Source organism: Chlorocebus sabaeus, chromosome 8, assembly GCF_047675955.1.
Source record: "Chlorocebus sabaeus isolate Y175 chromosome 8, mChlSab1.0.hap1, whole genome shotgun sequence".
Lineage (NCBI taxonomy): Eukaryota > Metazoa > Chordata > Mammalia > Primates > Cercopithecidae > Chlorocebus > Chlorocebus sabaeus.
In genome coordinates, this window is record NC_132911.1 from 40,927,183 (window position 1) to 40,954,656 (window position 27,474).

Sequence of the window (27,474 nt, forward strand, 5' to 3'; positions counted from 1 at the left end):
AATAATATTTGTGGAAGGACAGAGCTAGCTCAGAAGTTCTGAGCAGATCCAGAAGCTTCTCTCTCACAGGCTGTGTCTGTGTAACCAGCCACTCCTCATCCCCAACTCCATTCATCTCTCATGTTTTGGCACTTCTGGGGGACATTTTGGCTCCCTCAGACCCTCCAAAGGGGATCAGGAAACAATAGACAGGGCTTTTTTTGCAGAGCTATGACTACCCTCACTCGGAAAGGGTCAGGGCAGGTACCAAGCTGTCTTATCCAGAATTTAGTGCTGTTTTTGCTTGCTCTTTGAAGCTACTTAGGCTGCCCTTTGCACTCCTGTGGCTCTTTAGAAGAGTCCAATTCCTCCTTATTTATTTTTTTCACGCTGTCTTCTAAGCTCCCCAACACCCAGTGAGCCCCCTCTGCCCCCAGACACATCTCCGTCCCATCCTCCCCTCTCACTGCGCCTGTACTTGGGGGCTCACTCAGCCCTTTCTCAGATCTGCCAGAGGTGCTCTGCTCCTTTAAGGGACTCCTCACAGCAGGATGTGGGACCACAGCCTGCAGGACCGCCCAGCCATTCTGACAGGTGAGAGCCTGGATCCCTGCTCTCCAGAACCTCAAGAAGCTCAGAGCCTAAACGTGCTGACATAAGGGGCTCCCTCTCTCATGAGGATACTGTGTGCCAGATGCATTGTGTAGAGTACCTCCACCATGACCAGGTGATTTAGGCATCCTTGTGTTTCCCGCAGATAAGGTGAGGGGGACTCCTGGAGGTGACCTAGCTTGCCCAAGGTCCCGCCCAGGCACATGGAGAGCTGTGATTCTAAGTCGATGCCTCCAACTCAAAGCCCAGTGCCCTTCCCATCTGATAGGGACAAGACAGCAGTACCAGGAGGGACCTGCAGGTGGAGCGGTGACATGATGGAAGCAGTAGCTTCTGGAAGAGCGTCTGGAATCCATGTGTGAGATGGACTGGGAGGAAGATGAGTAAAGATCGGCTGCATCGAGGAGGCGGTGAGAAGCATCAAAATGATTAGGTGACTTCGTGGATGTAAATCCTCTTCCAGGACAAAGCTAAAAACAACCCTTTGTGACTGGAAGGGGTTAACTCTCTCAAGAGAGCTTGATGGCTACCCACTCTCAGAGCCCCTGGTGTGCTCAGGCAGAAAATGGGCAGGAGTAGCTCAAGGAATGCTTTATTGAATATTGATTGGCCTTACAAGAAACTGCAGTTTGTGGAGGGCAACAAGCAGCCCAGACTGTGATAGTTGAAGCCGGTTAGAGCTGCATAACTCTAAACAGCAGAGTTTCATCAGTCCTTCAGCTCCTGTGCCCTCCCAGCTCCAGACGTCCACCTCAGGATTTCCCATGGTGCACAGAAGACTTGTCCTGATTTGGGATAATGGAGACAGTGTGTCCGTAGTGGTAGTCAGGAGTGGGAACTGTTCCCTGAACCCAGCCTGAAGCAATTACAAAGGGCAGGGCCACCCAGGGCCCAGGGTCTGCAGCTGATTAGAAAAAACCATCTCTGATGAGGTCTCAAGGTTTGGCTCTTTTTCTCTCCACTGATTTCTCCCAGACAGACCAGATGGATTTGGTTCCAGGTCGGTGTGTTCTCTTACCCCCTCAGCTCAGCAATCATCTATTTCTCTCGTCTACCTCTCCTAACTCTCTGCAGTAATAAAATCCTACCTTGAACAGTACATTCTGATTTACAAAGCTCCCTCACATGCACAATCTCATTTGGTCTTCTTAACAGTACTAAGGTAGAGGTGTTTTTTCCCATTTCACAGATAAAAACCTGAAGCTCAGAAGCTTTCACTTGCCCAAGGCCATAAAAACTGAGCCCAGGCAGGGCACAGTGGCACCTATAATCCCAGCACTTTGGGAGGCTAAGGTGGGCAGATCATCTGAGGCCAGGAGATCAAGACCAACCTGACCAACATGGTGAAACTCTATCTCTACTAAAATACAAAAATTAGCCAAGTGTGGTGGCACATGCCTCCAGCTACTCTTGGGAGGCTGAGGCAGGAGAATTGCTTGAACCCAGTAGCCAAAGGTTTCAGAACCAAGATCACATCATTGTACCCCAGCCTGGTCAACAAGAACAAAAACTCCATCTCAAAAAAAAAAAGAAAAAGAAAAAAAAAAAAAACTCCAGGTAAGCTCTTCCTCCAATTCCCTCCATGTTAATGATCAAATTCACCAACTACCCAATGATTCATGCCAGAAACCTGAGAGACAGACACTTTTGACACTGCATCTTCTCTGAACTTCCTCTCAGCAGTTACCAAATTCCATCATTTTTTTCTCCTAAATATGTCTTTCCATCTCCACACTAGACTGTTGCCTTCCTCACTGTGATGCCTCCCCAGGGCCAAAAAGGCAGCCTCTTCTCTGGTCTTCCAACACTACTCTTGCCATATTTGTGCCATTCTCATACCATGCTGAGTGTTGTTTCAGAATTGAAAACCTGCCCATTTCATTCCTTAAGTTAAAACTCATGCGAAGTCCCCATTATTTCTAGAAGAAGAGAGGGAGGAGGAGGTGGAAGAAGAAAAAAATACTTAACATGACTCCCAAGCACTTCATGGTCAATCCCTGTCTATGTCTTTATCTTTACCTTCATCACACCTAACTCTTCCCCCCATCCCCCTGAGCTCCAGCCACATTAGCCTTTCTTTAGCTCTTCAAATGTGCTAAACACTTCCTGCCTCAAGACCTTGTACCTGCTATTCCCTCTGCCTGGAATATTCTTTCTTTCACTCCAACCTCGTTTTGCTTAGTTAAGTTCTTACTCAGGGTCTCAACTTCAACATCATTTCTTCAGAAAAACTTCTTTTGTCCCCCCAAAAAGGTTGAGTTACTCAGTTCTATACTCTCATATCTTCTTATTTCTCCTTCATGACAGGTGTCACAATTGTAATTAATTATTTACGTGATTGTAACAATTGGCTGTGGGCACAAAAATACTGCATAACAAACTGCTTCAAAACCCAGTGACTTGTAACCATATTCTCAGGTTCTCATGGGCTGGACATGACAGGTCTAGTTCAGGCTCGGATGGTGGCTTCACTTCAGGATGCAGTGGCTGGGTGGCCACTCTGCCTCTCACTGAGGTTGGTGAGCCATTGGGACCAGCCTCTGCTCCACACATCTCTCACTCTCTTCAGGCCAGCTGACTGCAGCGAGTTCTTCTCATGGTGATGGTAGGGGCAGAAGAGGGCAAATAAACGTGTGCAAAGTCTAGGCTTAGAATAGGCACATGGTCATGTCTGCACCATTTCATTGGCTAAAACCAAAGTCAAAGGGTAAGAAAAATATGCTCCATTCCTTTAGCAGGACAAACTCTAAAGTCACATTGCAAAGAACAAGGACAGAGAAAGGACATGAAATATTAGGACAAAGAATGCAATCTACCCCAGTAATTATTGAACTGTGTTGAACTCCATTTTTTCATTTAAATTGTAAAATCCATGAATACGCAGTTTTCTAAAGTGCATAACAAATTACCACAAATTTAGTGACCTGAATAACAAGTGTTTATTATTTCACAGTTTCTATGAGTCAGGAATTCAATCATGGCTTAGCTGGATTTTTGGTTCACAATCTCATAATGCTGCAATCAGTGTGTTGACTGGATTGTGTTCTCATCTGAAGGTGTAAGTGGGAAGAGAGCCACTTGAAAGCTCCCTTAGGTTGTTGGCAGAATTCATCATGTTTCTGCAGGACTGAGGGTCCTGTCTTCTTGCTGGCTGTTGGCTTAGGGCTGCTCTCATCTCGTTAGCACACAACCCTTTCCTTGGATTGTTCACCACATGGCTGTTTGCTCCTTCAAGGCCACCAAGAGAGCCAGATCAAGTCTTCCCAGAGTAATCTCAGGAGTGATATGCCATCACCTCTCCCATATTGTTACAACTAAAAGCAATTCAGAAATCCCACCTATATTCATGCAGCTGGTACTACACAGGTTGTAATATCAGGGAGTGGAGATAATGGGGACCACCTTAGAATTCTGCCTACACATTGTGATGATAGAAAGAGATGGACTTCATCTGTCCTGGTATTTCAGTATTTCTATGCTTTACACAATACCACAAAGATAGTTTGTGCTCAGTAAATATTTGTTGAAGGGATTAATGAATGAAAAAACACAAATGATGATAGTGGAATAGGACTTAGGTCTAGGTCTTTCAACTCTGACTCTAAAATTCTTCCATTATCCCAGCTACCTTCTCAGCCCACTTTTCTGCTCAGTCCCTCCCTCTCACATCAGGTCTTCATTCCCACATTCCCAGTGCTTCCTAAGTTTTAACTCAACCACATTGTCTTATCTCTATTTTTTTTATTTTTATTTTTTTGAGACAGAGTCTCGTTCTGTCACCCAGACTGGAGTGCACTGGTATGATCTCAGCTCACTGCAACCTCTGCCTCCCAGGTTCAAGCAATTCTCCTGCCTCAGCCTCCCAAGTAGCTGGGATTACAGGTGCCTGCCACCATACCTGACTAATTTTTGAATTTTTAGTAGAGACGGGTTCTCACCATGTTGGCCAGGCTGGTCTTGAACTCCTGACCTCAGGTGGTCTACCCACCTCAGCCTTGGTGGGTGAGCCATTGCACCCAGCCCCACATTGTCTTATTTTATCTATCATTCTCTTCCTCTGTTTCATTCATGCCACCACTATTCCTTTTCTCTCTGTCTTCTCCTCACTTCCAGGCCCACTTCCCACACTTTATATGCTTCCCAGAGCACCAAACTCTTTTAAAGACAGTGGGAGAAAGAACAAAATACCTTCCCTATCAGCATAGAGCAAGCACTCAAATAATATGTTTAAATGAGTGAGTGATTGAAAGAATGAATGGAAAATATATTTCCAGAAAGAGAAAGACATCTTATTGTCTTAAATGTGTCTGTCTTTTGATGGACTTGAAGATGGAAATGCCAAATATGAGCAGGGACACCTGGAATGGATCTGTGGTGACCTAATGGAATAGGAAAGCCATCTGTTTCATTTAAATCTTGGGGATTGTGTGTCTGTCTGTCTATCTGTTGGGACAAAGAGTTAGATAGAATAATAGGAGTTTAATTCACACATATTTGAAAATACAGAGCTCTATTCCTCTGAGTCTCTTAATTTTACATTCTAATTTATGTTCAGTGTTTTGCACAAAATGTAGATGTTACATTCAGAAACTACGCACTTTTCCACCCCCCACTTCCACATACCCCATGCTCTTTCCTGACACCCTCCCAAGAGAATAAGACAATCCACTGTAGTGGTTAGTTTTACGTGTCCACTTGATAGAGCCATAGGGTCCCCTGATATTTGGTCAAACATTATTCTGGGTGTTTCTGCTAAGGTGTTTTGAGATTAATGTTTACATCAGGAGACTGAGTAAAGTAGATTGCTCTCCCTAATGTGAGTGATGGGGGCATTATTCAATCAGTTGAAAACCTGAATAGAACAAAATTACTGACCCTTGAGTAAGAGAGAATTCTTCCTGCCTACCAGCCTTTGAACTGGAACTACACCACTGGCTGTTCTAGTTCTCAGGCCTTAGGACTTACTGGAGTTAAACCATTGTCTCTCCTGGATCTCCAGCTGGCCTCCTGCAGATTTTGGGACTTGCCAGCCTCCATAATCATGTAAGCCCATTTTTTTTTTTTTTTTTTTTTTTTTTTTGAGATGGAGTTTCACCTCGTCATCCAGGTTGGAGTGCAATGGCGCAATCTTGGCTCACTGCAACCTCTGCCTCCTGGGTTCAAGCAATTCTCCTGCCTCAGCCCCCCAAGTAACTGGGATTACAGGTGCCTGCCACCACAGCTGGCTAATTTTTTGTATTTTTAGCAGAAATGGAGTTTCACCATGTTGGCCAGGTTGGTCTCAAATTCCTGACCTCAGGTGATCCACCCACCTCACCCTCCCGAAGTGCTGGGATTACAGGTATGAGCCACTGTGCCTGGACTGATTCTTTATAATAAATCTCTCTCTCTCTCTCTTCTCTTTTTTTTTTCCTCTCTCTCCACACACAAACACACACCCCCCCACACACACCATTGCTTCTGCATTTCTGGAGAATGCTAATACAGTGACCTTCTGAACCTGTGGTGAGTCAGGGTGTGGAATGTATGAAATGTGTAAGATGAATGACTGGCTTTGTGAGTCACATCCCAGGTCAAGGACTCAGCATGATGGGCAGGTCATCACCATCACAAGTCTCACCCTGTCCAGTCTGTTTGTACTGCCATCAAGGCAAACAAAAATCAGAGGTTCCGACCACTGGGTTGAGCTAAGCACACTGGACACGGGTGAAGTTTACTGGGGGCCAACCTGCTGGATCTCCTATCATCAGCTTTTCTCTGCATATGCAAACTAAAGCTTTATGAAGGAAAAGAGTTCTGGAAGACAGAAAAGCCCTGAGGATCTAAATAAATAATATCTAGGCATATAATTGGCACCGTGGCACACTCATTGACTGAGAACAAGCTGGGGAAGGGGTGTCTTCCTCCCAGCGGTCTCCAGCTGGCCCCCTGAGGCTGTGGCTGCCCCTGAGCCACAGAGGAATACACTCAACCTTACAGCTGGAAGGACCTGGCCCTAATAAAAATGTGCCAAAGGCTTGTAGAAGCAAGACCTTTCCCCAGGCTGCAGTTTTCAGAAAGGGCAATGATTTACCTGAGCTTCTGATCAAACCCACGACAATCTGGAGTCCTCAACTGATTCGAAATGAAACTCTATTTCCTTCCTTTGGCTTCATTTCCTTCTGGTCAATATTTGTTCCACCATTTCCAGGCTGAAGATTATTCTTTTTAGTGGAAAAGACATGGTAACTAGGATTTGATGGGCTCTGTGTTCTCTGAGTCAGAAGGTAGAATAGAAAGAGTCATTATACTCACAACAGTTGACATGGGTTCTGGTGCCACTCATCAATAACTTATCAGAGTATTAAATGCCTGTGGGTATCTTTCTCTCTTCTGAAAAATGAGACCTTTAGATTGTGTGCTGATTAAGGTTTACAGGCTACAGTGTTGTAACAAAGACAAGCCAAAATACAGTGGCTTAAATAAGAAGTTTATGCCTCTTTTTCACCAAACTTTCAAGTATTCGGTTGGTGCAAAAGTAACTGTGATTTTTGCCATTAAAAGTGGTTCAGGGATGGTGGGTTAGCTCTACTCAAAAAGGTCCAGGGAGCCAGGCTAGGGGGTCAACATGTGACTTTTGCCTCTGGATCCAAGGCAGCAGAAACAGGGAGAAGGAAGGTCCAGGGATTTCTATTTTAACTAGAAATGCACACATCATTCTGCTCATATCCCACTGGCCAGTGTCATTGCCACGTTGCCACCTAGCTGCGAAAAAAGGCGGAAAAATTCAGTTTGTAATTGAGCGGTCATGTATCCAGCTAAAGCTGGGAATGGGGCAAGGGGGAAGAGAGCTCTATTAGTAAACAAGAAAAGAGAAAAATAAATATGGGGAGCGACTCTACCACTGACAACGTGATCTTGAAAGTTCTTTTGGCTCATAAGACAAAAAAGGCTAGGTTCTTCAGCAATTACACAATCTTTCCCCAGCATTGGCTTTATTCTGATGTCATTTCCTTTTTCCAAATAGTCCATTTTCTTGTTTGACACATTTCACAATCCACCGCTCACTGTGGCCCTGAGTCTCCCTGACCTCATCCACGTGAGCTGGCCTTAGCTTCCATCTTTCACAGGATCACTCTTAAAATCTGAACTTATTAGCAGGCCTTGCCGGCAGTTCTGTTGATTCTTAGATGCCTTAGTCTCTTCCTTGCTACTATTCCTGGTTATTAGTTGAATCTTGGAATCTCCTGGGTTATTTTCAGATTTTTTCTCCCAGTAATCTTTCTGAAAGAGGAGACACGTAGGTGGCACTTATCGGTAATGCCCAGATAAATTTCCCTGAGGTTCCTGTACCATAGAGTGCCCAACCCTGGTGGACAGAACCAAGCCTGGGGGAGCAGCCCCCTATATCATTTACCACTACTTTCAGAAGCTGAAAGAGATTAAGGCAAGTCAATATCCACAAGGCTTGATTTTCAGTAGACAAACTATTGCCCCATTACTGCTTCCTTGGTCTAGAGTGAAATTTCGACACCAGTATTTCACCTGAAAATGACCATGGCAAGCTCTTCATGTCCCAGTTTTCTTGCCGATGTTTCTCTCTGCTGACCACATCCTCTGTGCACTCTTTAGCATTGTCCAGCCTCCTCTGGCCAAAACATCAGACAGAACTGACAATGCCCTTGACTGTGGTCCTCCAGTGCACTGCCCTGACCCTTGAGCGACCTTCTTCTATTCCTTATTCTGGATTTTGGTTTCTCATGAAGACTCTCATTGTCTAAAGAACAGGAACCTTGCCTGGATGGAAGAAGAGAGAAAACAAAGTGTGCAGAGCTAAGGGAAGAGCGAGGGAGCCAAGGAGAAGACTGAAAAAGAGCAGAGCTTGGCAGGAGCTCCTTCCCCAGGGGCCATGGCTGACAAATTCCCTGAGCCGCAAGCAATGGTAGCCAAGGAAGTGGGTACAGCCAGCTGGCTACGCAGCTCTAGAAAGCCAGAAACTCCGGACTGATGGGTCCTCAAGAGTGCGCTTTGGAAAAGGAAAATGAGATTCCATCAGCAAGACCTAATGAAAAGGCCGCAGCCTCTGGTGAGCAGATGGAGCAGAGAGGAGGAGCTCTGACATTCATCTCTAGAGTGTGGGCGATGTGGGTGAAGAGCACAGCCAGCCACAGGGGCACAGAGTAGGTCAGAACCACAGGACCCCCTGTGCAGGGCTTGGCAAGCTGCCTTTTGGTGGAGAGGGGGCTGGAGAGACCCAGCCAGCCTTGTGGACTTCACAGAGGTAGCTGTTGGTGTGAATCTTTGCCCGGCAACATTTGCTGCTGACCATCCACCTTTTCCAGGTGAGGTAAGGGGGAGATTAGAGCAAAAACAGAAAAGGGGGTGCAGAGGGGATCTTCTTTTTCTCTGTATCAGAGGCTCAAAATGAATAATAATGATGGGTGGACTGAATCTAAAGTCACCCTGGTTTGAGTTTTGCTCAGTCCAAGAAGAAATGATTGTAACAGTTTACATCAGGACATAGAATTGAAATTACTGCTCCCTCTTTCAAATATCAAACCACCCACAGAATCAGTTCCAGGTTTAGCAGGGGAAGGAGAGAGGCAGGACAGCAGTAATCTGGATTGAATGCAGGTGTTATCTTCGCAGAAAGAATAAGCTCTTCTCTTACAGAGCCTTTCATTTAAAGTGCTCTTAAGAGCTGATGAGAATCGAGGTCATCGTAGAACCTCCTCTGTACTCAAGAAAAAGGAGAGGCAGAAATCTCATTCTCCTCCAGTTGACGTGTGAGGGAATAGAAGGACCCAGCTGCAAATTGCCCAGAAGGACTGGGACTTAGGGAGAAAGGCTTGGGGACAAGAAGGACATTTAGAAGCACAGTTCTCAGAAGGGCTACCTTCCCAGGCTCTGCGCCTCAGACGCTCAGAGTTAGGCAAGTTCCATTTTCCAATATTATAGAACTTTAAACTTTTCTCACTGATTCCAGGGCTCCTCAACACCCTGGAGAAGCCCCATGACACAAATCTATGTCTTTGGGGATCAGAGATATTACCAGGTTTCCCAGAAGTCAAGATGGATCTCAAGACCGGGCACAGTGGCTCACGCCTGTAATCCCAACACTTTGGGAGGATGGATCACCCAGACACGTGGATCACTTAAGGTCAGGAGTTCAAGACCGGCCCATCCCTATTAAAAATACAAAAATTAGCCAGGCGTGGTGGTGCACGCCCGTAGTCCCAGCTACTAGGGAGCCTGAAGCAGGAGAATTGCTTGAACCCAGGAGGCGGAGGTTGCAGTGTGCCAAGATCACACCACACTGCACTCCAGCCTGCATGACAGAGAGGGACTCCATTTTCAAAAAAAAGAAAGATGGGTCTCAAGACATATAAGCAGATTCCACAGTGAGCTTTCCTGCCTACAACCCCGCCTCTACCACAAACATTTTACAGGTGAAGCCAGACTACAATTTAGTTTTAAATTGGCTGCCTTGAAGAAGAAATATTTTCCAAACGGAAAGTCCAACCAATGTTATGTTTGGGGGAATCACAGATGAAGACAAGAAGTTGTCTTCCACGTGTGTGTCTTGGGGTGACAGCTGGGGAGGGGTTATGGGCTGACCGGATATGAATTTTAAGCCTTTGGTGGAACTTGGTAAACAGTATGAATTTAGTCCATAAATCTGGGGCACAAGAAACAACCCATTTCTTTGTTTTTCTAAATGAGCTTAAACCTGGCTCAGCTTCTTAAGTCACTTTTAATTTCTTTTGGGTCATAAAAAACATCCTGGGGTTTACGCAATCCAGGAACCTTGGGGAAGGGCCGCCTTTCTTCAATACCTTTTACTCATTACTTTGATGCTCAATGAGAAGACTCTGTGGCTTCAAGTATCCTCCTTCCAAGCCAAGAAGGGAGGTAGTGGTTCCTGTTCAAGCCACAGACATCTCCACACTCATCCTATCCAAGGTCCTGCAACCTCCAGCCCATTGTACAGAGGCAGAGTACACACAGATCTCCACTCACAAAGAGCCCGGCACCACTTCAGCCTCCTGTGCAGGCATCTCACTCTTTCTCAGGTTGGATCTCCCTTCTCCTTCAACCTGAAAGTCCTCCAGCTTTTGGATAAACCAGCTCCTCCCCCAAACAAGCCTATACTTGTTTCTCCCCTGGGGCAAGGGAAGTCCAGCTCTTGGAACACAGAGTCCTGGCTGTCCTTGAGAGGAGGTGGGAAATGCTGCTCATTCCTTCAGAAGGCTTAAAGTTTGGAAAACGAGAGAGAATGAATTCCTCAGTCAGGATCTACTGTATGGGGGAGCCACTCAGCCAACCCTCACCCCCATCAGTGATTTCGTAGCTGGACCAGACCAATCTGGTTCAATTTTTATGCAACAAAGTTCCGAGCTGTTTTTTTTTTCAGTTGCCATGGACCCTAACCTGAGCGTGCCCAGATGAACCAAGCAGGCAGCCACCCGGGGAACCTAAGTCCTGGAGTTGGGGAATGGGGACTGAATTGAGGCGTGAATCCAACATGGCAGGATCCAGGATCCAATCAGATTGAGCTCTGGTGTCACCCCATGGCAGGATCTAGTCAGATCAGGCCTCCTGGCATCACCTCATTGCAAGATCCAATCAGATCACACCTCATTACGCTATGCTTATAAAACCTGACCCAGCCCTCAACTGGAGAGACACTGCTTTGGGAACCATACCTGGGGTTCTCCTTACTTGTTATAAGTAATAACATCTCCTTGCTAAATCTTCCTTGGTTGTGGTCATTGGGTTGACACCCACCAAGCAACTGAACCCATCCGTTGTGTGGATGATAATTTCCCAGACTTCTGTGTAATGATCAGGGAGGAGGAAGCCCAGGATCCAGGCTCTATTCTCTTTCCTAGATTCTCTGCATAAAGGTACCTGACCAAATGGAGGTTGAACATGGGTTCCTGACCAAGTGGGGCTGATCAGGGCTCCTCTCCCAAGTCCTGTGTCCTGCTGTGAACCTGTTGACTTGGAGGAGGCACCTTTTGCTAATTCATGCAAAGGCACCACATGGCCTAGGGGTGGCCTTGTACCTATAAATCTGCATGCCCCTCAGGCATCAGTACAACCTGGAAGTACCACTCTGTCCTGTGAGATTCACATTTAGCCCAAGAGTACCATGATGAAGGGAGAAAATGGGAAGTGGCCTGCCCCACACTGGGAACCACTGCCCAGCCATGTGACAGGGTGGAAGATCACCCAGCATGCTTGAGGGATGTGACCCAGCTCAGCTTACCTCTGTGGTAGGTCATGCCAGGCCGAAGCAAAAAAATTCTTCCTTGGGACAGGCTCTTCCTGGAAACCCTCTCCTCCAGCTGGGGAAACATGCTCAGCCTACTGGAAAAAAATGCAACAGGAGCTGGGAAACATGGATTGTTATTCCTTTAAATCATCTTGTGAAAATGATTTATCTTCTCTGGTCCTTGGTTTCCCCATCACCAGGATACCAGATCCTGCATAGGGTGGTTAGAGGATCACATTAAATCAAAGGATAAAACTGATAGGAAAAGCACAAAGAGCTCCACAAATACAAAATAGAGAGGAGTGGGAGTACTGCCATATGCAGGGGACCTTTCCTTCTCTTTCAAATCAGATCCGTGCTCCTGTATCAGACCCTGAACAAACATAGAGTGTAGGAGTCCATAAGGAAGTCAGGACGTCATAGAAACATTTTTTGATACAGAACGAAATGTCTCCTATGTCAGAAGAGGACACATGACCTTCCTCAGTCTTTCCAAACTCCCAACCACAGTCTCCAGGAGCTGAAAAAGAATTTCCCTACCCTAGTTTGGGTCAGGTGATGTTCCTTGTCCCACCCCTCTAAGCCACGCAGAGACAGCAGCCCACCGGGGGCTGATTCTCTTGAAAACTTCATCCTTTCCTAGTCATGTCCAGCCATGCACCCAGCTCTGGGAAAGAAAAGGGATGGGGGTGGCATTGGCACAAGAGGTCTGGAGGCAGGAGGAGGGGACAGTGAACCCTCAGTCCCCTTGCCAGAGCAGACTTGGACCCTAAAAATAGTTTCATGATGTCAACCAGAACAAAGCCTTCTTTGGCTCCAGGAGTAAAACTTCTCAGTCTGGAATTCAACCGAAGGCTTTGTTACAAATACTTTACATGACAGAACCTATTAATATCTCCAGCTAATTGCTCCCAGTTTTGTAATCTCTGTGGTGAAAATTCCAGGCAGGTCAATGAAAGGGAGTGGATTTGTTTGACTGGGGGCCTCCCAAGTTCATATAAACTAAGTCATGTTGGCATTTTAGCCACCTGAGAAGCCCCTTGCTGTGACTTGGTCTTAAGTCTCTGTTCCCTCAGCACCCTAAGGGATTCTGCAGGCTCCTGATGTTAGGGTGTGACAAGAGAGAATTAAAGAGAAGACATAGAGAGAAATGCGTTTTACTAAGGCTTAAAATGAGGCAGAATCTCAGCGAGCACGTTTTGGTGACTTTGCTTTTGGCTGGATGCAAGAAGGAGCTGCTGAAAGCTCTAGCCTTGTGTTTTATAAATTGGATCAATCAAAATCTCCCCTCTGGCTTGTATTAGTGAAGCTCCAGGCTCCCCTCACTCCCCGGGGAGGGGGGCTAGTCAGGTTCTCTGTTCTCCTGTAAGAAGACCCAAGATTCCCCTGAGCAGAAATGATGGAAATTGAGAATTCAAAAATTAGTGGCAACAGTGCTTGTTCCATGGCTGTGACCCAAGAGAAGACTGTAGAGAGAAAATAGCTTCAAATTGTATTTAAATGTAAACACGTTATCACAATAAATGTAAGTCATTTCTTCCATGCACCCCAGAAGGAGCTAGGTGACTGAGAATCACTTAATGCCTGTTCCCCCAGCAATCATGTGAAACAGCTCAGATCAGTGAAGGCAAATCACATTAAAATGTAGTAGTATTCCCAAACTCATGCGGGAACCAGACCATTCCCAACCATACACAGACTCAGTGGCAAGTTACATACACAAAGAGCAGAGTAAATACTCAACCTGGCAAGGAAGTTTGTTTGAGTCTTCCACCATGTGAGGACACAAGAAGATGCCATCATTGAGAAGGCTGGTCTCATCATTGAGAAGGCTGGTCTCATCACTGAGAAGACTCATCAAGTCTACCATTGCCTTGATCTTGGGCTTCCCAGGCTCCAGAACTGTAAAAAATACATTTCTGTTGTTTATAAGCCACCCAGTATGATATTTTGTTACAGCAGCCAGAACGAACAAAGACGTTGGAAAGGAGGATACAGTAGAGCCTCAGGGAGTCCCAGGAGACTTGGAACTGGTGCATGGTACTTCATTTTGTTTGAGGGTTTGACTTTTTATGTTATTTTGGAGGATTGGCATCTGAAAATAGGGTCTGGGGGTTTAGTTCTTTGAAATATGATTTTTACTTGTTTCGTCCTTAATAAATGACATCTTGGACTCTAACTAAAAGCTCCTTTTGGCTGAAACTACTCTAATGATCTATCCTGAATTGTTTGGAAATGTCAGGAAGACGATGAGCATACAAGCTGCTGTCACCCATTCAAGCCAGAGTGCAAGAGTAACCCGCAAGTGACCTCTGATGCTGCAGACCACATGCCTTGATCTCTTACTTGCCAGGCTCTGCAGTGGCCCCTGTGGGGCGTTTACTTTTGAGTGACCATCCTAGATAGATGTCTCTTCTTGTGAGTGATGACATTTTCCTGGGGTTGGAGCTGCATCCTAGCACCTCACACCCGGAGTTCAGATCTAGAATGGAAGCAACTGGGAGGGAAGGTCTGCACAGAGCCCCTTCCAAAATGCTGTAGTTAATAAAGTACAGTCAAGTCCTCATAAGTTGTGGCAACTGAAGCCCACATGAATACTCATCCCCAGGTTTTCTAACCAACCTGGCAAACAGCTGCTTCAGAGACAGCCCTGCCCTATGTAGGCTCTTGAGGTTACAGCTAAGAAGACCTCTCAATTAAAGCCACCGTTAGCAACAGCCCTCCTTCCCTTCACCCACCAGAAGTCTTTCCTCTAGACCTTCTAATATGCATCCCCCTTGAATCTCAGAAACCAACTTCAGGTGAGGCTGGAAAGAGTAGGTGCCTGAAGGAGCCAGGTGGGAGAATATGAATGTGGGGAGGGCAGGAGAGTTGACCAGATCCTCAGTTTCCAGTCCACAGTGCTGTCCACCCTCCACCTCCTAGACACCTGGACGTGGCTTTCCTGTTTACCTTCTGATGAACATCAGTTCCAAGCATAGAATTGGCAGGGTTCCTAAAAGCTGTTAGTACTCATCCTTCACCAATTTATAAATCTTCTCTGACGTGTCCCCTTTCTAAAGCCAAGCAGGAAAATGTTACATTCCTCTCTCCTTCCTTTTTTTTCCTTCCTTTCTTTCCTTCTTCTTTCTTGCCTCCCTCTCCCCACAGCAAGGGGGGTGTGAAGGGGCACAGGGGTCCCAGACTTTGTTTATGCGGAGGAATTATTCTCAAGGCAACCATTTTCCCAGCAACAATGTAATTATAAAATATTACTCAAACACACTGGGTATTATTGAATGTGCCATTTCTGGATCCCAGCCAAGAGCTTTGGCAGAAAAGAGACTCAAAGGAGGAAAAGAGGGAGAAAAGTTATGAACATGTTTCCCCGTCACTCCTGCTGTTGAAATAAACCACATGTAAGTTTTCTAGAAGAGCAGGGCAGAAAGAAACAGCTCTGAAGCACATGTTTCAGAGCAGAGGTCTTGTTTGGGGGATTTCGAAAATTAGCAGCTGAAACAATATAACGTGAAGTCGAGGGGCATGTGGAAGCGATTAAGTACCCTTGCAATATACAGTAAGAGTTATTAACCAGCATCTTACTACTGGCTACTTGGAGACAGGATGTGAATAAACACAAAGCTGTGCTCAGTAACTACACCAGGGGTCGTGAGGACCCTGGTCGTCTGAGGAAACATGTATATTTGGAAAGGAGTTGGAATTAACAACATGACAGTTCTTTACTAAAACAAACCCTAGAGGGAAGGTGGTGCAGAAATCTCATCCACGAGGTTGTAATGATCTCTGCCTGCCTCTAACACCAAGTCATCACCAAGAAGCACTCAAAGGTAGGATGTGTTCAGTCCTTCACTTATTTATTTAATTATTTATTTTGAGACAGAGTCTCACTCTATCACCCAGGCTGGAATGAAATGGTGCCATCTCAGCTCACTGCAACCTCTGCCTCCCAGGTTCAAGCGATTCGCCTGCCTCAACCTCCCAAGTAGCTGGGATTACAGGTGCCTGCCACTGTGCCAGGCTAATTTTTTGTATTTTTAGTAGAGATAGGGTTTCACTATGTTGGCCAGGCTGGGCTCAAACTCCTGACCTCAGGGGATCCACCTGCCTTGGCCTCCCAAAGTGCTGGGATTACAGGTGTGAGCCACCACGCCCGGCCTCATTTGTTCATTTATGAATTTACACCCAAGTATATTCAATCAGTATTAATTAAGCAACTACTATAAACACATACTTTGGACAATATAAAGACTATAAAAGGATCTGAAAAAAAGTACTATCTAATGAAAACAGAAAACCTACACTTATAACAAGTGCAATTAACAACACAAGACATGACACAGGCAGCATACATATTTACAGAAATGGTAAAGGAATAATGCAGACGAGAAACCTCGAACCACTTTGGGGAGGAAGCTGAGATCACCATGGTCCAGGGTAACCTGGAAAGGATGAGATTTGAGTTGAGCTCTGGATGACTGGAAAGGAAGAGAAGAGGCATTCCAGGTGAGCTAGAACAGCATCATCATGGTGGGAAAATCCTTCCTCTTTTGCTCCATTCCTGTGTAAGGGCCATGCAAGAACTCTGCCATCAAGAACAGGCTGATTAGATGAGCTTCACATAGATGAAAGCTGCCAGAAAGGACAGGTGGGACTCAGTGTCCCTTCATATAGTCAGAAAACAAGTTCCAAACTGGTCATTTTGTCCCCTGCCCCAAGGAAGTTCCCGCCAACCTCCAGAGTGACCAAGGTCTTTACTTTTTTTTCTGTTTTTTGTTTGCTTGTTTGTTTGTGTTTGTCTGTTTATTTTTGAGACAGAGCCTCGCTCTCGTTGCCCAGTCTGGAGTGCAACTGTGCGATCTCAACTCACTGCAACCTCTACCTCCCGGGTTCAGTGATTCTCCTGGCTCAGCCTCCAAAGTAGCTGGGATTATAGGCACCCACCACCATACCCAGCTAATCTTTTGTATTTTTAGTAGAGAGAGGGTTTCACCATGTTTGCCAGGCTGGTATCGAACTCCTGACCTCAGGTGATCCACCTGCTTTGGCTCCCAAAGTGCTGGGATTACAGGCATGAGCCACCATGCCCAGCTTGACCAAGGCCTTTTTGTTTCACCCAACAAAAAGGGTAGGGTCCTGAGCCTCCCTGCATGGGCTCCACCACCAATGGCACTGTAGCCCAAGACGTAGACACTTTGTCACTTGGCCTGTGCCTAACCTTCAGACAAGGACAACAGTCAAGGGGACCCATCTCCTCTTTCTCCAGCTGGACTGGTCTGCAGCTGCACTCCTGGCCCACTCTGACAAGGTGTCGAGTGCCCTCCATTCACTTGGGAAGTAAGGGGAATAGTACTGCCCTGAAGCTGGCTACTACACAGGCCAACTTCAGTGGGAAACCCATAACCACACAACTCAGGGCTGATGAAAAAATCTGGAGTTGTGCCCTCTAGTCTAGTCAGCCCAGCTTCCTGTCCCACGCAGTGATGCAAGATTTCACTGTCACTGCCCAAATGTCTGGGTTGCCCCATGGGTGTATTCTCTCTTTTACTCCCCTAAATGCCTGCTTCTTTTCTTTTCTTTTGTTTGTTTGTTTTTGAGATGGAGTTTCACTCTATCGCCCAGGCTGGAGTGCAGTGGCATGATCTCGGCTCACTGCAACCTCCACCTCCCAGCAATTCTCATGCCTCAGCCTCCTGAGTAGCTGGGATTACAGGTACCCGCCACCACACCCAGCTAATTTTTGTATTTTCAGTAGAGATGGGGTTTCGCCATGTTGGCCAGGCTGGTCTCGAATTCCTGACCTCAAGTGATCTGTCTGCCTGGGTCTCCCAAAATGCTGGGATTACAGGCATGAGCCACTGCGCCTGGCCACCTTCTTTTCTTAATGTTCTTTTAAGTTCCTCTCCAGTTTCTCAGGCTACTCATTCCTCAAAATTGAGCAAGTCCCAAGTTATCAGCTCCACCTGCCCAGTTCCACCCCTGCATAGAAAACAGAGGTGAACTGATTCCCGAGTATAGCAGAGGCTCGATGGAGGAAGCACATTAGAAAAAACCTCATCTCTGCATTACAGTTAGATCTTTCTTTCTCTTTCTTTTCTTTTCTTTCTTCTTTCTTTCTTTCTTCTTCTTCCTTCCTTCCTTTCTTTCTTCTTTCTTTCTTTCCTTGTTTCTCTTTCTTTCCTTCCTTCTTTCTTTTCTTTTTTCCCCCCCACAAAATATCTAAAAGCAATCAAAGCCACCTTTCACTGCAAGGCTTAGATTCCCACTAAAAGCTTTCATTAGGTCTGTACACAAATTCCAATCTTCCCTGTGACTTGGACATTGTTATGCTGACAGCGCATCCATTTCCCTTCCTGATCTTGGATAATGTTACAAAGCCCTCTTCCACCAAATGACTTCCTGTGCAATGCGCCCGAAGCCAGGGTTTCTCCTGTTGGCTGCAGAGGGTGAGGAGGTGCAAGCAGTGTAGGAGTTCATCCCCACCAGAGGTGCTAGTGTGCTCTTGGCACCACCTCATCCACACACTCCTTCTTTCTTCACTCTTTCACATGTGAAGGTAATTCTGCATTCTGTAAAGACAAGACTCTGTTCCATTCATCTCATCAGCACCACAGCCTCTTGTATCTAGAAAGTCTCAAAAAGTGGGTTATTATCTACCTCATTTCTTTAGGAGCCCCATTGAAAGATTTGTTATTTCAAAATTTTTTCCATATGAGTCTTGGCTATTTTTTGTTGGAGTTATACCAAGGTACCTTATTTTTGGCTCTGATTCTTAAATTAGTTGACTTTTTTTTTTTTTGGAAGGAGTCTCGCTCTGTCACCAGCCTGGAGTGCTGTGGCGTGATCTCAGCTCACTGCAACCTCCAACTCCCTGGTTCAAGCAATCCTTCTACCTCAGCCTCCTGAGTAGCTGGGACTACAGGCGCCCACCACCACGCCCAGCTAATTTTTGTATTTTTAGTAGAAATTGGGTTTCACCATGTTGGCCAGGATGGTCTCAATCTCCTGACCTCGTGATCTGCCTGCTTCTGTCCCAAAGTGCTAGGATTACAGGCGTGAGCCACTGTGCCCAGCCAAATTAGTTGACTTTTTAATTGACAAATTACAAGCACATATAACAAGTATTTATGGGGTACAAAGTGATGCCTTTTTTTCTTTTTTTTCAGATGGAGTTTCACTCTCGTCACCCAGGTTGGAGTGCAATGGCATTATCTCGGCTCCCTGCAACCTCCACCTCCCCAGTTCAAGCAATTCGCCTGTCTCAGTCTCCTGAGTAGCTGGGATTACAGGTGCCCGCCACTGTGCCTAGCTAATTTTTGTATTTTTAGTAGAGACAGGGTTTCACCATGTTGGCCACGCTGGTCTCAAACTCCTGACCTCAGATGATCCACCTGCCTCAGCCTCCCAAAGTGCTGGGATTACAGGCGTGAGCTACCGCACCTGGCCTGATTTTTATTTTTTTAATTTTTTTTTAATTTTTTTTTTAAGAAATGAACATCTCTCTATGTTGCTTGGGCTGACCTTGAACTTCTAGGCTCAAGTGATCCTCCTACCTCAGCCTCCCGAGTAGCTGGGACTACAGGCAGATAGGCAGGTGCCACTGCATCCAGCTGAAGTGTTTTGATTTTTAATCAAACAAATGTTTCTTTCTTTATTTTTTTTAGAGACAGGGTCTTGCTTTGTCACTCAGGCTGGAATGCAATGGCAAAGTAATTGCACACTGCATCCTCAAACTCCTGGCCTCAAGAGAGTTTCCTGTCTCAACCTCCCAACTAGTTGGAACTACAGGTATACACTGTGCCTGGTTCATTCTAATTTTTAAATTTTTTTTTGCAGAGATTGGATCTTACTGTCTAGCCCAGGCTGGTTTTGAACTCTTGGGCTCAAGCAGTCTTCCCATCTTGGCCTCCCAAGTGCTGAGAGTACAGGTGTGAACCAACACACCCAGCCTCAAATACATTTTTAATGATAATTTCCTGCTGTTTGTTACTGATATACAGAGATGCAGTTGATTTTATATAGAATAATCTTCTCTTATTAATTCTGATAATCTGTAAATTCTGAGTTTCCTATCTAGAAAATCATATTTTTAGTGGAAAAGGACTATTTTTTTTCTTCCTTTGCTAGTCATATTTTTAAGAAAAATGTGTTTTTCTTGTCTTCTCTGCTAGCTTGGACCTGCAGTAAGCATAGACTAGTGACAAACCGAAGTAGCTATAGTTGGCATCCTTGTCTAACTTTAAAAGGCATTTTCCCAGTAAGTTTCTGGCAGATATCCTTTATCAGGTTAAGAAAGTTCATTCTGTTGCTAGTTTACAAAATACTTTTATCTGTCTTTTAAATAATAATTAAGTATTGCATTTAACCAAGGATTTTTTTTGTCTATTGAGATATTCATATGGACTGAATTGTGTTCCCCCAAAATTCCCAGGGTGAAGCCCTAACTCCCGATACTCCAGGATGTGGCTGTACATGGAGACGGGGCCTTTAAAGAGATGCCTGAATTGAAAGCAGGTCATTAGGATGGGTTTTAACCCACCCTGGATGGTATCGTTATAAGAAAAGGCGATCAGGATTTGCAGGGGACAGTGGGGGCGTACGTGCACACAAGGATGCTTATGTGAATAGGCTGTGAGAAGGCGGCCGTCTGCAGGCCAAGAAGAGAGTCCTTAAGAGAAGACAAATCTGCTGACACCTTCCCTTTAAGCCTCCAGACTCCAGAACTGTGAGGAAATAAGTTTCTGTTGCTGATGCCATCCAGTCTGTGGTCTTTTGTTGCAGCCTGAGCACATAACTTTGCTTATTTCATCTGTTCATGTAAATTACACTAAGAGATTTGAAAATGTTCATCCATCCCTGCACCCTAGGATAGACAAGTCATTTAAGACATATTTTTAATACATTTTACTTAGAAGTTTTACATCTATATTGCCAAGTGAGGTTGGCCACAATTTTCTTTCTTATATTGTTATCTTGTTTTGGTATTGTAGGGGCTCAGAAAAGAAAAACAGCTCACAGCTGTATGAGTTATACGAGGCTGGCAAAATATATCAGGCCCAGAAAGACGAGTCCAGAGGGACTGCAGGTATACCCTAGCCCCCATTACTGCACTCGTGGCCAGACAGAAGCAACTGTTCAAAGGCATTTTGTTCCTAACTGGCTGTCTCATCCATTATCTTCATATTCTTGAAATTTGTGATACAAAGAACAATATACGGCCAGCCAATAGCTTATTTTATTTTAATGTAAATTCTTGGTAAATGACTTAGGAACTGCCTCTTCTTTTCCTATAAAAACCTACTTATAACTGCTGCTGATGGGAACATACATTCAGGGCAACTTGAATCTACATTCCTGAGTTGCAGTCCTCAAACCTCACCCAAATAAATTTGCTATACATACTAAGCTTGTCTTGATGTTTTCCTTTAGGTCAACAGGGTCAAGGGAAAACTTTCCCTTTGTGCTCTGAAGTTTCAATGAAAAATCAACTGACAAAAAGGAGATTAGTAAGAAAGAAGGCATATAACTTTTTTCTTTTTTAAAGAGAGTATTGCTCTGTGAGTGAGATTATAGCTCACTGCGGCCTCAAACTCCTAGGCTCAAGCAATCCTCCCACCTCAGCTTCCCGAGTAGCCGGCACCTCAGGCATGTGCCACCACACCCAACTAATTTTTAAATTATCTGTAGAGACAGTGTGTTCCTGTGTTATCAAGCTGGTCTCGAACTCCTGGGCTCAAGCAATCCCACCGCCTCAGCCTCCCAACGTGCTGGGATTACAGGCACTGTGCCGGCTGGTATACAAATTTATTAATGTGTACAGGAGAGAAACACAGAGTAGTTACCCCCAACCTCTCAATGGGGTACAGAAGCTTCTAGTAAGTGATTATTAGGGAGAATGAATGAACCAGAGAAACAGAAATTAACTCGTAAAGTATTCCCTTTGGGGTACATGCAGAACAAATGACCCCTATTGATTCTGTTTCTCTAGAGAACCAAGACTAATACATAGACTTTGCACAATTAACCCAAAGAGTCACTAAACAAACAACAATAACAAACAACAGCAGCAGCAAAATGTTAGAAGGGGAGTGAGTTTGATTTCCACAGTCACCACATTATATTATTTAAAATACCCAGTTCTCAATAACAAAGTACAAAAAATGCAAATAAATACGAAAATATGACCCATACACAAAGGAAAGAAAGCAGTCAATAGAAAACTGTTCCTGGCTAGGCGCAGTGGCTCACACCTGTCATCCCAGCACTTTGGGAGGCTGAGGTGGGTGGATCATGTGAGGTCAGGAGTTCGAGATCAGCCTGGCCAACATGATGAAAATCTGTCTCCACTAAAAATACAAAAATTAGCCGGGCATGGTGGTACGCCTGTAATCCCAACTGCTCGGGAAGCTGAGACAGGAGAATTGCTTGAACCCGGGAGGGGGAGGTTACAGTGAGCCCAGATCGTAACACTGCACTCCAGCCTGGGCAACAAGAGTGAGACTCTGTCTCCAAAAAGAGAGAAAGAAAGAAACTGTTCTATTCCTGAGGAACATCAGAAATGGCACTTATTAGTCAAAGACTTTAGGCTGGGTGCAGTGGCTCACGGCTGTAATCCCAGCATTTTGGGAAACTGAAGCGGGCAGGTCACTTGAGGTCAGGAGTTCGAGACCAGTCTGGTCAACATGATGAAACCTTGTCTCTACTAAAAATACAAAAAAAAATTAGCCGGTCACAGTGGCACACATGTGTAATCCCAGGTACTCGGGAGATTAAGCACGAGAATAGCTTGAACTTGGAAGGTGGAAGTTGCAGTGAGCTGAGATTATGCAACTGCACTCCAGTCTAGGCGACAGAGCAAGACTCCATCTCAAAAAGAAAAGTCCAAGGCTTTAAATCAGACATTATAAATATGTCCAAAGAACTAAAGGAAACAGTGTCTAAAGAATTAAAGGACCAGCACTTTGGGAAGCCGAGGCGGACCGATCACAAGGTCAGGAGTTCGAGACCATCCTGGCTAACATGGTAAAACCCCATTTCTACTGAAAATACAAAAATTAGCCGGCGTAGAGGCATGTGTCTGTAGTCCCAGCTACTCAGGAGGCTGAGGCAGGAGAATGGTGTGAACCTAGGAGGCGGAGGTTGCAGTGAGTGGAGATCACACCACTGCACTCCAGCCTGGGTGACAGAGCGAGACTCCATCTCAAAAAAAATAAAAATTAAAAGAAAGTATGAGAATGATCAATTCTCATTGATCTCAGAGATCATCAATAAAGAGATGGAAATTTTTGAAAGAACCAAATAGAAGTTCCGACGTCAAAAAGTAAAATAACGGCATAACTGAAATGGAAAATTCATTACAGGGGTTCAACAGCAGATTTGATCTGGCAGAAGAAAGAATCAGCTAACTTGAAGATAAGTCAGTAGAGAGAATCCACTCTGAGGAATAATAAGAGAAAAGAATGAAGACAAATTAACAGAGTCTCATATCTGTGGGACACCATCAAGTGTACCAACATACATATCATGGGAATCCTAGAAGGAGAGAGAGGAAGGGGTAGAAAACATACTTGAAGAAATAAATCCAAAAGAAGCCATTCATAAGTGATCAACATCAGTTGTCTGGCTACAAAGGACACTCTGAAGAATCACGTTGATATTAAGAAGGCTTGGCTCTGCTGTATGTAGCTTACCTCGGAATCCTTCACATGGAAAAGTTGGCTAGAAGCTCTGTCTGGTGGCTGGGAATTAATCCTGAAATCCAGAAGAAGGTGGAAGAGTGGAGCATATGCTAAGCGAGCCAAGGGAAGTGATCGATCGAGAAGCCTGGGGGCAATCACTAATTTCTCTCTCAGGGGTCATAGCTGGGGAAGAATATCCTAGTTTTGTTCTGCCTCTTCTCCAGATGGCTCTGATCAGCATTGATTACAACTCCTGCTGTGTCCATTAATTGCAAATCACTGATAACCAGACATCAGGGTTTCTCAAGGTGAATATGCATTTAGCTCATTCATGTATCTCTAAATTGTCACCATTGTTTCTTAAAAGTCTTACTCAAATAGTCTTACTTCAGAAGTACTGCAGATATTCTTAAATGAATTGTTGAAAGAGATGAGCCAAGAAACATTTACTGCTGTCTCATTTCAGATTTAACTGGAGTCATGCTTGTTCAATGACTGAAGAGGAAGTATCCCGAATCTTGCCTTTTATTTCCAGCCAGACTTTGCGGTGACCTCAAAACATAATCAGGACTATATCCTCAGTGTTTCTTAGTGATGCCCTCTGCACTTACTTGATTCTTATTTTTACCACCAAAGAGGGTGTTGTTGGAATCATGGGATTTGAGTCAAAATATGGGTTCCTGCTACCAAAATTATATCAGAGCAACATGCAAAATCCAGACTCAGGCAGACCAATGCAGCAACATCATAATAAAAAGTATTTATGAAGTACCTGAGCACCCACTGTTTATTAGATATTTTAGATAATTTACCTCTAATCCACACATCACTGCAAGATAGTATCTTCATTCACAGTTTTACAGGCAAAGAAATAAGCTCAGAAAAATTAAAGAACTTACCCAAGGTCACACAGTTACAAAGTGAAAGAACTGTCATCCCCTAAAACCCATTGCACTAAGCAGATCATTTCCCAAATCTTCTATGTGCTGCCCTACTTTGACCCGTGTGTTGGTGCCTCTGGCCAAGCTGGCTGGAGTTAGGGTGAACTCCTGCCCCAAGGTTGGGGCAACCCTGTAGGTTCAACCTATGACGTACCTCATGGCCAAAGGGCAGAAAACCTAGTGATGATTCACCCCAACCAATCAAATTCTCTTTCTATTGAACTTAAACAGAAGATACAGGAAAAAAGAGTCAAGAGCTAATTTTGGGAGTGGGAGCCAAACAGTACTGAAAATCACACAGAAGGAAGAGCAGCCATGAAGGCCCAAAAGTAGGTAGACTCCATGAGTAAGCCAAGGATCATAGCAACAGAACAAAACATATGCAAAGGATGGAGAATGAGATCACCAGCGGGTTGTGTCCTGAGTGCCAGAAGTAGAAACTGAGACATTCTGAATCACCATAATTGTAAGGGGCCAATAAATGCCGAGGCTGGGGCAGAGGGAGTCAGAGAACCTAGTGACTTGAGTTGTGTCTTTAAGTTCCCAAGCTATGCTCCCACATCTCTGAGCCCAGCTCCATGGCTCTTTTTGAGGATACTGTGACATCTTGTTCCCTTCTTGGACATGTATCCTTGATCTAAATCTCCATTCCTCCAAGTCACTGAGTAACAGGAGGCAAACTAACACAGGCTCCCTCTCTCTTTTACCTCTTGCTCCTCTCAGTGTGGACAACTGCAAAGTTGTTTCTCTTTCTTTCTTTCCTTCTTTTTTGTTGAGATGGAGTTTCACACTATCATCCAGGTTGGAGTGCAGTGGTGTGATCTGGGCTTACTGCAACCTCCGCCTCCCAGGTTCAAGCGATTCTTCTGCCTCAGGCTCCCGAGTAGCTGAGATTACAGGCGCCAGCCACCACGCCCTGTAATTTTTTGTATTTTTAGTAGAGATGGGGTTTCACTATGTTGGCCAGGCTAGTCTTGAACTCCTGACCTCCTGATCCTCCTGGCTCAGCCTCCGAAAGTGCTGATATTACAGGCATGAGCCACCACGCCCAGCCAAAGTTGTTTCTTGCTCCCACTGTGTGTCTGGCGGAAAAGGTAGCTGAAGCAGCTCTCCTGAAGCCAACTAGTCCTCAGTCCTCACCAGCACTCAAGAGAAGACCTCTAGTCACAACAGCTGAGATGCAGACCCCTGGCATTTCCTACACACAGAGACAGTCTCACAACTAATTAAAATATTTCATTAAGGGAAAAGGGAGGGGTGATTCCCTGATCTGCTTTTGTTTCTTTCTGAGATTGAGGACCTCTGTTCCTCTCAGCTCCCTGAAGCTGTAAGCTGCAGAGAGGTATGCCCAGCATGGCCTTGGGAGCTTGGCCTGAATGCATGACTGTTCTCGAAGTACTCTGTTTGCCCCCTAAGCACTCCTTGCTGCTCTTGTGTAGCCAAAATTACAGAAGGAATTTTCTGGTCAGAAAGAAGGTTGAGAGAATGGAGACATGCAAGGGTCAGAAATTTCAGATGAGACCCAGAAAAATAAAAAGGAAATCTATTAAAGAACGTGCTCATCCAGCTCCTAATGACTGTGGGATCTGCCTCAGAAAGAGATGAGGAATCCTCCTCTGTCCCAACTTGATTCAGAAGAGCCTGCCAACAGCACGCTCCGGCTCAGAAGACCAGGCGAGGCATTCAGACTTTCTTTGAACATCAAAGAGCCCACGTCCTTCTGGCGACCTTGAGGAGTGAAAGGGAAGCAGGGAAGCTCTGAGCCCCTTGTTGATGGTACAAAGAACAAACGGGACCCAATAGAACTAATGCTTCCCTTTATCTCTTGACTCCAGAAGTCTTCAAATTGCCCGCCATGCCCTGAAGCTGGAGATTCAGAGGGGAATTGAGATGTCTTTCTTCATCTGGGAAAAGAAAACAATGTACAAATTATAATTCATCCCAAGGAAAACCTCTCAGAGCTGTTCACTTTCACTGCTCTACAGACGGCGTTTTCTTCTGTGAAGCCTCGTTGGCCACACCCCACCTCACTCACATGATACCCTTGGCACCCTTCTCCACCCCAGGCGCCGCAGCCTCTCTCACTGCAAGTCTCTTGCGATTCAACACCCAGCACAGTGCCTGCCTGGAAATGGCACTAAGTATTTATAGAATAAAAATGAAATAAAGGCTAGGTTTGGTGTCTCATGCCTGTAATCCCAGTGCTTTGGGAGGCCGAGGTGGGAGGAGTCCAGGAGTTCAAGATCAGCCTGGGCAACACAGTGAAATCCCGTCTATATTAGGCAGTTCTTAAATTGCTATCGAGAAATACCTGAGAGTGGGTAATTTATAAGAAAAAAGGTCTAGTGGCTCAGGGTTCTGCAGGCTACCCAGGAGACATAGTGCCAGCATCTGCTTCTCGGGAGACCTCAGGAAGCTTTTGCTAGCGGCAGAAGGTGAAGTGGGAGCAGGCATGTTACGTGACAAAAGCAGGAGCAGGCCGGGCACGGTGGCTCACACCTGTCATCCCAGCACTTTGGGAGACCGAGGCGGATGGATCACGAGGTCAGGAGTTCGAGACCAGCCTGGCCTATATGGTGAAACCCTGTCTCTACTAAAACTACAAAAATGAACTAGGTGTGGTGACAGGTACCTATAATCCCAGCTACTCAGGAGGCTGAGGCAGGAGAATTGCTTGAAGCCAGGAGGCAGAGGTTGCAGTAAGCAGAGATCATGCCACTGCACTCCAGCCTGGGCTACAGAGCAAGACTCCACTTAAAAAAAAAAAAAAAAATCAGGAGCATGTGAGAGAAAGTGGTGTGAGGTGAGCTGCCACACACTTTTAAATGACCAGATCTCAAAAGAGCTTGCTATCACGAAGACAGAGCCAAGCCAGGAGGGATCCAACCCCATGACCCAAACACCTCCCACCAGGCCCCACCTCCAGCACTGGAGATTACAGTTCAACATGAGATTTAGGCAGGGACAAATATCCAAACTATATCACCATCTCTACAAAAAAAGTTTTTTT

The 27,474-nt window shown here is 45.3% G+C and overlaps 1 long non-coding RNA gene across 2 annotated transcripts in view; it reads right to left on the reverse strand.

Moving 5' to 3' along the window:
• Positions 1–12,196, reverse strand: part of LOC119618898 (uncharacterized) — a 36,188-nt gene extending 23,992 nt beyond the window's left edge. For both annotated transcript variants that reach the window (XR_005235239.2, XR_012093832.1), the window contains exon 1: positions 11,843–12,196. This is a non-coding gene — a long non-coding RNA (uncharacterized lncRNA). The remainder of the gene's footprint in view (positions 1–11,842) is intronic.
• Positions 12,197–27,474: the final 15,278 nt, after the last annotated feature.